Source organism: Pan troglodytes, chromosome 4 (genome assembly GCF_028858775.2).
Source record: "Pan troglodytes isolate AG18354 chromosome 4, NHGRI_mPanTro3-v2.0_pri, whole genome shotgun sequence".
In the NCBI taxonomy this organism is placed as follows: domain Eukaryota; kingdom Metazoa; phylum Chordata; class Mammalia; order Primates; family Hominidae; genus Pan; species Pan troglodytes.
Window position 1 is genome coordinate 120,985,734 of NC_072402.2, and position 11,507 is coordinate 120,997,240.

The 11,507-nt window shown below is 39.3% G+C and overlaps 1 pseudogene; it reads left to right on the top strand.

Moving 5' to 3' along the window:
- The first annotated feature begins 10,800 nt into the window (after positions 1 to 10,800).
- On the top strand, positions 10,801 to 11,249 carry LOC112209190 (small ubiquitin-related modifier 1-like; annotated as a pseudogene).
- The last annotated feature ends 258 nt before the right edge of the window (positions 11,250 to 11,507 follow it).

Below are 11,507 nucleotides of genomic sequence, written 5' to 3' on the forward strand. Positions count from 1 at the left end.
CCCAGAATTTTGGAGGACGAGGCGAGTGGATCACTTGAGGTCAGGAGTTTGAGACTAGCCTGGCCAACATGGTGAATCCCCGTCTCCACTAAAAATACAAAAATTAGCCAGGCATGGTGGTGCGCCCCTGTAATTCCAGCTACTCGGGAGGCTGAGGCAGGAGAATGTTTTGAACCCGGGAGGCGGAGGTTGCAGTAAGCCAAGATCGTGCCACTGCACTCCAGCTTGGGCAATAGAGTGAGACTCCGTCTCAGAAAAAAATAAAAAAAGAAGGAAATAGCTTTATGCACAGAGTCCAATATAATTAACTTTAAAAGACCAAACAATCTGATGCCTTTAAGTAAATCATTTGCTTAATGCAATATTATGCAGCCATTTAAAATAAGGTTTACAAAGAATTAATAAAGGCTTGGAGAGTTGTCATGTTGTAATGTTAAATTAAAATGTAAAGTTTTAAATACAGTGTGATCAGAAACATTCATAAACCAATAACCATGAATACAGAAAAGAGCAGAGACAAATTGGCCAACATTGAAACTGTGTTGCTTTGGGGATGTTTGAATTATGCATAATTTTTGCCTCTACTTTCCTATACATTATAATGTATAGTAAATATTACAAATGTATACATTTTTAATGTTTACAGTGAAGGGGAAAATCTTTATTTTTTAACAGAGAATGGTCTTTAACCTAATCTTTTCTTCACTCATCTATTGGAGATACTTGACTGTTAGATTAATGATTTTGACCACTCATCTGCCAAAAATTGTTATTTCAAAAGTTAAAGAGCAAAAAATTAACAATATAAAAATAATAAAATATTTATTTCTTCTATTCATGCTACCCTGCTTAAATAATAGCCATTTATTTTTCAAAAGAAAAGAAATCTTAGTGGTAGCTTCAATCTGGAGTGCTGGACCTGAATTGTACATTTACTGATGGAGAACTTTCTATCTGTTTTACTTGACTTTTATCTGTCTTACAGATAAAAGAAACAAGTTCAGCCAGCATGATTATAATAAAGACTTAAAGATCACAACAACAACATCAAAAAACCCCAAATTCTACTTGTTATTTGCCAGATAATTTTCAAATAATTTCTATACAACTGCTCACTTAATACCATCAAGTCTATAGGATTGTTTCCATTTTATAGGTGGAAAGATGGCATCACAGTGTACAAGTCGTCAGGCTTCCAGAGGAACTCCATTTATAATAACACTATCCAATTTTTTCTAAATAGCATGCAAACATGTGTTGTTACTACATTATAGAAGCAGAACATACTTGGTTTTAGTAAGTGACCACATTAAAAAAAAAGTTGTGAGTTGGACTGATTAAGATGTAGAGACACATGGAAAGGCTGCAAGCTTCCAGCAAAGTCAGGAAGAATTTCAAGAATTTCCACACAAAGAAGGAGTCCTTTCCAAACTTGGCTCTACACATGTTAAAGGTCTCATTTTATGTAGCTGAAATGTTTTCATTAAAACTTGGCTGGTTTTGCACGTGAAGATGTGAAATCCTTTGAACTAAGGCATCATTTGACTTTGGCTTTAGAAAAAAAAAAAAGAGAGGTAAGAATGGCTTACTTTTGATAGAAAGACTTATGTATGATTGTGTGCTGTCATTTGAGATCACCATGTACAGAGGAAGTTGTAGGATGAAACTACATGGGAATTGGGGCAAAGCAGAGGATTCTTGTCCCAAGAGGGTGACACTTGGTTAAGACCCCCCTTTTCCATGATAACTATGGCAAAGTGGAGTGGAAGAACAGGCAGGTGCATCTTGAATGCGTGGCCTCAAATCAACATGAAAAGTAAAGGGGTTGCATGGGGTATAGGGAGGCTCAAGAGAGAGCAGCATCGAGTATCAGGCTAGACACCCCAATTTCTAAACTGCGTCTTCTTGAGACACTCTGTAAGTAAGGCACAACTATCCCAGCTTCATGGCTTGTGTGCTCTCCAGACTAAAGGCAAGGGCTGGACTAAAGGGCTCACTGAGGTCCGCTTGACCTCTAAACATTACGAGCCTTCTTTTCCTGTCAATGCCACTGCCAAACACCTGGCAGACAAAACGTCCCTAGAGGTCTCTTTGTTAACTCCCAGGATGTGGAGAAAATGATCACATCTGTTTAACAGCGTATGAGAATGCCTTGTTTTCAGTCATCTGGCTGTAACCTAGAATGGCGGGGAGGGCTGGATTATTTTATATTTCTGAATGATCCCAAAAGTTGTTGTTCATCTGGCACAGCTGAAGTCTGGGCTACAGCCATTCCTTTACCTTTCATTCTGTGCTCCTGGGTGGAGCATTCTCCTCGATGAGACAGAGGGAGTGAGCAGTAGCAGCAGGGAAAGGAGTTGGCTTCTAGCCCCAAGTGGAGTATGTCCCAATTCTGCTTCCAACCTATAGATCCAAGAATTTTGGAAATAGATGAAATAGGCCCCATGTGAGAGGAACTATTTGAAAGCCAGTTAGATAAATTCATCATTTCCCCCAACTCTTCCAGGACCCATGCAAAAGTTTGGAATGCTTGGCCATGGTCTTTGCCCATTGAAGTCTCACCTAACTTCAAGAGCTAATTCAGGTGCTCTCTTCTCCTTGCAGCCTTTTCTGATCCCCACAAGTCAGAATGAGCAGTTTTCTTTTTCATGTGCTCATTCACATGTTCTGCACTGTGTAGGACATGTGTTATCGAGGCTGTGTTATACCTACTGGCCTCTCCCATAATCCAGGGTAACTGAGCATTCCCCACTCCCACTGGGTCCCCAGTCAGCTTCTGGATAGAAGAAACAATGTGACATTTACCTCTGTAACCTGCACGTGGGGCTCAATGGATCTTGTGGAAAGGAAATGCTAGGTTTGTGGAAGTTCTGGTATAAGGGCTATTTTAGCACAGAGATTTTCAGTGAATTCTCCTAATAATGGACCTTTTAAGTGAACTGACCTACAGGCTAGAGCCTGGGAAGGCAGACAGAGTGAACCGCAGGCTGAGAGAAAAGCCCAGCCCTCTGGTGTGAATGAACTCTTTCAGTGCCGTACCTCACCGGGGTATCTTCAGGCTCTAAAAAATGTCCTGTTTGATATTGTAAGCTCCCAAAGGGTGTGGACTGCGACTGCTCTCCTTACTTAAATAGCCCAGTGCCACATGCATGGGGCTATTTAATAAATATTGTTTAATGATGATTGCTCTCCCAGCATGGGAGTGTGGGGCTCTCAGCGTGCCCCTGGGAGCCATGTGCCGGGCCTGGCCCACCAGACGCAGCACACAGACTGCTCACAGTAAATAATATTTGCTGAACTCTCCTTTTGGGCAGTGAGATCCTGCACCAACTTTTGTGGGAAGTAATAAGAACATAGAACTCACGATTATTCTCCCTCAAAGCTGCTTACGATCTAATATAAATCTTAGACCCAGAGTTTGCAGAAAATGAGGGCAGAGCTGAACAAACAGATCTAGGCAGAAATGACTTTAATAAAAATTATGAAAATCCACACAATCGGTCACTGCCTTCAAAGTACTCATATTTTGCTGCTTCATTCTGACGCAGGAAAGCATGTGAAGAACTGACAATGGAAAGTGAGTGTGTGGTGAAGATTCTTGGTAGGAAGAAAAGCATCACTTTCTAATGTGTGTGTGATTAAGCTTCTCTGTAGGAAGAAAAGCATCTGGAAGGAAGTATCTTTTTCTGTGAATCAATTCTTTCACCTAAAAAGCAATGATAAGACTTTCTATGTTTCTGCTAAAAGTATCTCCATAAAACTCTTCAAAGTCCTGTTTTAAAAAGAAAACTCACAGGAATAAAGGAGGGTTTACTTGTTTATTTCTTGTGCTCAGAAAAGCCACACGCAGTAAAGCTGACGATCTGGGAGTAGTGGAAACAAGACTGCTCTCTGTTGGCTCAGTCACAGGTGAGTCCACTCCAAAAACAAGTCACACACATTTTTTTTTTTTCCATCTTCCCTAACCTTCAACATTGTTCAAGGTCCTTCATGTTTCCCATGTGAATTTAGGAGTCAGAATCTCTGGAAACATCGATTAGGTTGGCAGATAGGAACATTAGGAGAGCTTTTTAACATATCCACCCCAGTTCCTGGTCAGAACATGCTCTGTTGTTCTTCCAAAACTGCTCTTCTGTCCTCTGTATTGAAAGTCTCCCCGCTGAGCCCTGAAACCCTACACTGTGCTACGTGCTTCACATTCACCAGGTCATTTTATCCTCCCAGGAATCCTTGAGACAGGTGTAGTGGGTATTCTCTGTGGCCAACCAGCATCCGAACTCCCTTTCTCTTGGAGAGCTACCCAGGCTTAGGTCTCAGTGGAGGCAGGGAGTCTCTGCAGGAGGAGGCTTATTCCCACAGAAAAGTGGGAAACTTACTTTCTCAGCCTCCCCTACAGCTAGGATTTGGACAAGTGACAGGCTCCATCAGTCAGACCTGGATCAGAGAGCCAATGACACAAAAAGCAGAGACGGCCTGGAGCCTGCTCTGGCCCACAGAGACACAGCCAGTTTCCAATAGCAGAAATGATTCTAGTGTCAGCAGCCAGTGAACACTGGAGTCAACATGGCATCTTCATGGGGCCAATCTGAGACATGACTTTGGACCTAGTACCCAGCTGTGAAGCCTGGGGAACCCATGACTACTCAGTATTCTTAACACAGCTTCTTTCTGCTGCTGAAGGATAGCCAGAGTTGGTGTCTGTTGCTGCAACTAAGAATCTTGACCAAGACACAGGAAATATTTTTTAAATTTTTTATTTTAAGTTCTGGGGTGCATGTGCAGCATGTTGCTACATAGGTAAACATGTGCCATGGTGGTTTGCTGCACCTGTCAACCCGTCACCTAGGTATTAAGCTCCACATGCATTAGCTATTTTTACTGATGCTCTCCCTCCCCCTACACCCCCCAACAGGCTCCAGTGTGTGTTGTTCCCCTCCCTGTGTCCATGTGTTCTCATCGTTCAGCTCTCACTTAGAAGTGAGAACATGTGGTGTTTGGTTTTCTGTTCCTGCGTTAGTTTGCTGAGGATAATGGCTTCCAGATCTATCCATGTCCCTGCAAAGGACATCTTGTTCCTTTTTTATGGCTGCATCGTATTCCATGGTGTATATGTGCCACATTTTCTTTATCCAGTCTATCGCTGATGAGCATTTGGGTTGATTCCATGTCTTTGCTATTGTGAACAATGCTGCAATAAACATGTGTGTATGTATCTTTATAATAAAATGATTTCTATTCCTTTGGGTATATACCCAGTGGTGGGATTGCTGGGTCAAATGCTATTTCTGGTTCTAGTCTTTGAGGAATCACCAAACTGTCTTCCACAGTGGTTGAACTAACTTACATTCCCACCATCAGCACAGGAACTATTTTCAACTCTGCTTACAGATGTAAATACTGAGGCGAGAGGTGTTAAGTAACTTGCCTAAGGTCTAAGAGCTGGCGAAAGACAGACCTTGGATTCAAAGCCAAGTCTGCCTAATTTCAGAGCCCTTGCCCTTCTTGTCCACCTCAGAGCACCCCTGCGATATTCCATATCACTACAGAACCCCTCAGGCCTTGCAGTGTTGCAGGAGGATGCAGGGCACTAGGACAAATGCCCCCAATACACTCTGGACCTTCCAATTTAGGGAAAGTGAATTAATATTTTCTAAGCCCTTGATGCATTTAATCTATTTAAATTCCTATGAGTGCCTTGAAAGGTAGTCATCATTATCACTGTTTTACAGCTGAGAAAACCAAGACTAAACAAATGAGGTTATTTCTTGCCCAAGGTCACACCCAACTCCAGATAATTCCAAGCCTAAGCACTTTTGTCTCCTGTTGCCTGTCCACAAATCCTAGGTCCCTATGAGGAGCTATAAGTTGTGGCCATTTTGTCTGTCTGCTGATGTCACACAATAATGTGGGAAAGAATAATGTAATCATTGAAGGTTTGGGGCTAGAGCGAGTATCTTTTGCCTCGTTTAATATTCTTGACTCATGATTTAAGCAGGTTCATAGGACTGTTACATTTTCCAAGTAGAAAGATTTTCTTCCATTCAACAAAAAATTCATCTTCTGGCTGGGCATGGTGGCTCACGCCTGTAATCCCAGCACTTTGGGAGGCTGAGGCAGGCAGATTGCTTGAGGCCAGCTCAAGACCAGCCTGGCCAACATGGCAAAACCCCATCTCTACTAAAAATACAAATATTAGCCGGCGTGGTGGCACGCACCTGTGATCCCAGCTACTTGGGAGGCTGAGGCAGGAGAACCGCTTGAACCCAGCAGGCAGAAGCTGCAGTGAGTCAAGACTGAGCCACTGCACTCCAGGCTGGGCAACAGACCAAGACTCTGCCTCCAAAAAAAAATAATAATAATTTTCTGTGTATGGTGTGAGACAAGATTCCAATCATATATGTTTTTCCCATGTGAAAAGCACCATTTAATGAATAACCCATTTTTTCCCTAACTTTAAATGCTGCCTCAGTCGTATACCAAGTTCCCATATGAGTCATACACCTGTCTCTAGATATTTACATTTTGTCCCCCACATTTTGTCTTCTAGGTTTTTATTGTTGTTCAGTTATAAATATTTCATAATTTTCATTTGATTTCCTCTTTGTCCTTGAATTATTTTGAAGGAAGTTTTTAAATTTTCCAAATGTCTAGATTTACAATTTGTTTAAATTTATTATTGAAATTTCCAAGCATCAGAATTCATTATTGTTTAAACTATCATTTGATTTCTAGGTATTACACTGAGGTGGGAGAGTGTGGTCTGTAAGACACAGTGCTGCTCTGTCCATTATAATAGTCATTAGCAACATGTGGCTAGTGAGCACGTCACATGGGGCTATCCAAACTGAGATGTGCTGTATCTCTAAGACTTAATATGAAAAAGCAGTAATATCTGGATATATTGGTAAAATAAAGTATATTATTAATAAAAATAATGTCCGGTAATATAATCACCATATTATTAAAATAATCAATACAATAATTTATAATAAAGTTAATTTTACCTGCTTTCTAAAATATTTTTAATGTGGATTCTAGAAACTCTAAAATTATATATATGACTCACATTATATGTCCATTGGACAGCAATGATATCGATTATTTTGTATTTTTAACACTTGCTTTCGCCTCACTGTGTAGTCAATGTTTGTAAATATTCTTGTGTACTTGCAAAGAAATTCAGACCGCATTGGTGGGTAAAGAGCTGTATACATGTTCATTAGATTAAGCCTGTTAATTGGATTACTCATCTATCCTATGGCCTTACTAATTTTTTTGCCTTCTTCGTCTATCAGATTCTAAGAGAGGTATGTTAAAAAAACTTCCTACTAGAAGTGTGATACATGCACACTTCCTACTAGAAGTGTACTTTTATTAATTTCTTCTTGCAATTCTATTTTGGCTTTCTATATTTTGAGGCTATGTTGTTAGGTGCATGTGCTATGTTTTGAGTCTGAGGGTTGCTGTGTTCTTTAAGTGCTATTTTTTCTTTTGGAGGTTATTCAGATGTTAACATTGACCTCTGCAGTTTATCAACCTTGCTCCCTTCCCTCCACGCCGCATAAGAAACGCGGAGTGCTGTGACTCCTATCACTACCGTGCCTCCTCCTCATCTTCCATATTATTGCCTTCCAGTATTTTTACACCAGTTTGTTTTAATATAATGCATATATTTATTTTATTTTATTTTTGCATCTTCCTTCTCAATCCTTCCTTCTGCATTCAATTTTCTTCTTACTGCAGAAAAGCCCTTAGTGATTCTTTCAGCAATGGTCTGTAACTGTCAAACTGTCTTTGTCCGAAATATTGGTTTACCTTCACTCTGTGAATGGTTTACTTTAGCTGGATACAGAGTTTTAGAATGACTATTATTCAAAAGTGACAGTGAAACAACTACTCTAGAAGACAAAATAGTGCCCCTCCCGCCCGCCAAAAGATGTCTACATCCACATCCTAATCCCTGGAACCTGTGAATATCACATTATATAGCAAAGGATCTTTGCAGATGTATCAAATTAAGGATATTGAGAGGGGGAGGGTAGCCTGGATTATCCAGGTGTGCTGAATGTAATCGCAAGGGTCCTTATAAGAAGAAGGCAGGGAAGTCAGAGGTAGGGGAGTAGATGTGATGGGGGAAGGAGAGTTATGCGCATGTGAGGGAGAGAAAAGGAAGGAAGAGAAGTACAGATGGAGAGTGAAAGGGGGGCAGGGAGAGAGAGAGAGAGAGAGATTGAAAGATTCTACACTGCTGGCTTTGAAGATGGAGGAAGGGGCCCTGAGCCAAGGAATACAGGAAGCCTTTAAATGCTGGAAAAGGCAAGAAAACAGATTTACCTCTAGAACCTCTGTAGGAGACAGCCTACAGAAATGACTCCTTGATTTTAGCTGAGTGAGACTGGTTTTGGACTTCTGACCTCCAGAAAGGTAAGGTAATAATTTGTGTTGTATTAAGCCACTATTGTGTGATAATTTGTTACAGCAGCACTAGAAAATTATTACAACCAGTAAGGACTGTATATTAGTAAAAAGGAAACTAGGCAGATTGAGTTCAATGTAACCAGATCACAGAGGCTACAATTAGTAAGTTAATTATCACAAGGTTATTTCAATTTAAAGATATTATTCTCTCAACTTCTGACCTTTTCCTTTTTTTCCCCTTGTTTTTCCTTCCTTCTTCCCTCCCTCCCTCTTTTCTTCCTTCTTGCCTCCATCCCTCTTTCCTTCCTTCTTTCTCTTTATTTTTCTTTCTTTCTTTTCTATTTTTCTTCCTTCCTTTACTCCCTTTCTCTCCTTTCCCCCTTTCTCTTTCCCCTTCCCCTTTCCCGTTTACGGATTTACCCAAGCTACCTAGAATAGTGTCTGGCATAAAGTAGGGGTTTGAGAAATATTTGGGGACCATGTAGAATGCATGAATAAATGAATAATAAGTTTTATGCCACTGTAATTGTTGCTCCTTGGTAGGTAATTGGATTTTTCATCCTGGTCATTTTGAAGGCTTTCTTTGTATCCTGGGTGTTTTACTATGTCCTATGGTACATCTAGGTGTGCATTAATTCTTATTTCTGCTGCTGGACTCATTTGCTTCCTAACATAAGGATTCGTGTCTTTCGTCAATTGTAGAATATTCTCCAGCTTTTCACTCATGTCAGTTGTGGAAGAATAAGATATTTTTCCTATAACTAAAAAATGTCTTTAAAATAACTGAATCTTTTTTATTTTAGTTGGAAAATGTGTTGTTTTCTTAATAAGAAAATGGGAAATATCAAAATCACAAGCTGTAGTCACAATTTGAAGTAAACAAATATGATTCTCTGCAATAACAAACAATGTACCACATGCAGTTCCCTAAAACAAATATTCATGGTTTCAAGTTCATAAGTCAGCAGTCCTTGGAAACATGAAAAGAAGAAACTATTGTGTATTACAGAAAAGTTTTTCACTCTTGTTAGTAAACTAAAAGATGAATGGCTAACCTAGTACTCTGTATCCTTGAAAGCTCTACTGGAGCTGTCTTCTCATTCTTCTGATGATTTTCATTAACTGTTCATGAAACACATGTCCTGCACTTTTCAACGACAATTGTAACAAGTGTCCATGAAAATTATTCAGGGATTATGATAATTTAGTTCCACACCACCATTCTTCCTATTCTCTATTTCTGGAAATTGTCTGCATGCTGGACTTTTGCTTTCTATTCTGTGTGCTGCTTAAACTCTTGTGTGTTCCATCTTTATTTTCTGAATCTCTCTCTGCCATTATCTAGATAATTTCCCCAAATCCATCTCCTAATTAATTCTCTCTTTAGGAGTGGCTGGTTTGATTTTAATGCAGCCATTGAGTTTTTAATTCAGTGCCTACATTTTTATTCGTAGAAGTTTTATTTGGTTCTGTTCAAAATGTTTTAGTTAATTTCATTGTATTCTATTACTTCATTACGGTTTCTACTTTTTTCTTTGTTTTTTTAACCATGTTAAAGTGGGCTTATTTTATAGTTCTTTTAACATTATTGAACTCCGATTATCCTATTAGTTAAGTCTGATGACTCTCGGTTATTGTGGATTTTTTCCTTATTGCTTTATGGTTTTCTTAGAAGGTACTCATTATTAGTAGGGATTTTTTTTTAAAAAAGCAGTTCAGTACATCCTAGATTATGGGAGTATTCTCCCATACAGTTTGCTTCTGTTGGGTACCCTTAGAAGTTCATAGGCCCAAGACCAGTGTTTAAATTTTCAGAATGAGACTCCCACAACACATGGTGATATAAATTCAGATTCAACATTTGCAAGTGATCTAGGCTTCAGGTTTCTGGATTTTTTCTTAGAAGACATTGGAGTTTTCTTACTGATTCATTTTGCTCTGGGAAAGAGCTTTTGTTTTAAATGGAGGACCAGTCCTTTATGAAAAGTTCTCACTAACTACTCTTCAACTGATGCAGGTCCCATGTATGGTCTTTAAAAGCTCATCCTAATAGATAGGGTCTACAGCCAGATACCATCGTGACCTGGAGAAATACTGTATCAGCTTAAGCACAACAGGCTAGTACCTACCTGGCATGAAAGGACATCCCCTTATGAAGTAGGAGATGAAAGTAGATGCCATCCATTCGATGTTTCTACTAAGTCTTAGTTTTTTATCTGATGATTAGAACTATTTATGGATCCTACATTAAATTGTTGAAACCCATAAGATAAACGACAGTGAATAATGCATTCCATAGTTGAGCTTTTTATTTGAACTTAAGGACACATAGGAAAAGAATTCATTTATGGCTGCTGTGGTGTTGTGCCATGGGGAAGGAAGATGGATTTGTCAACCCCGGAGCAAGGTTCTGCCTATCAGAGGCTGCTGCCATGTGGAGATCCCCTGGGTGAAACCATTGTCGCCATTGACCAGGAGGCAAAACCTTCAACTGAGGACCTGGGGAATAAGAAGGAAACAAAATACATTAAACTCAAAGTCATTAGATGGGATAACAGTGAGATTCACTTCAAAGAGAAAATGACAACACATATCAAGAAACTCAAAGAATTATACTGTCAAAGAGCGGTCCAATGAATTTACTCGGGTTTCTCTTTGAAAGTCACAGAAGTGCTGATAATCATATTTCAAAAGAAATGGGAATGGAGGAAGAATACGTGATTGAAATTTATCAGGAACCAATGGGGTCATTCAACAGTTTAGATATTCTTTTTATTATTTTTCTTCTCCCCTCAATCTTTAAAAATGTTTTTGTAATGTGTTCAAAATGAAATTGAAGACTGGAAACCCATCTTTTTTTTTTTTTTTTTTTTTAATGAAGGCAAGTTTATTAGAGAAGTGGAGAAACAAAAGAATGGCAACCCTGTAGGCAGAGCAGCCCTGAGGGCTGCTAGTTAGCTATTTTCATGGTTATTTCTTTTTTTGTTTTTTTTTTTGTTTTTTATCTTTTTTTTTTTTTATTATACTTTAAGTTTTAGGGTACATGTGCACATTGTGCAGGTTAGTTACATATGTATACATGTGCCACG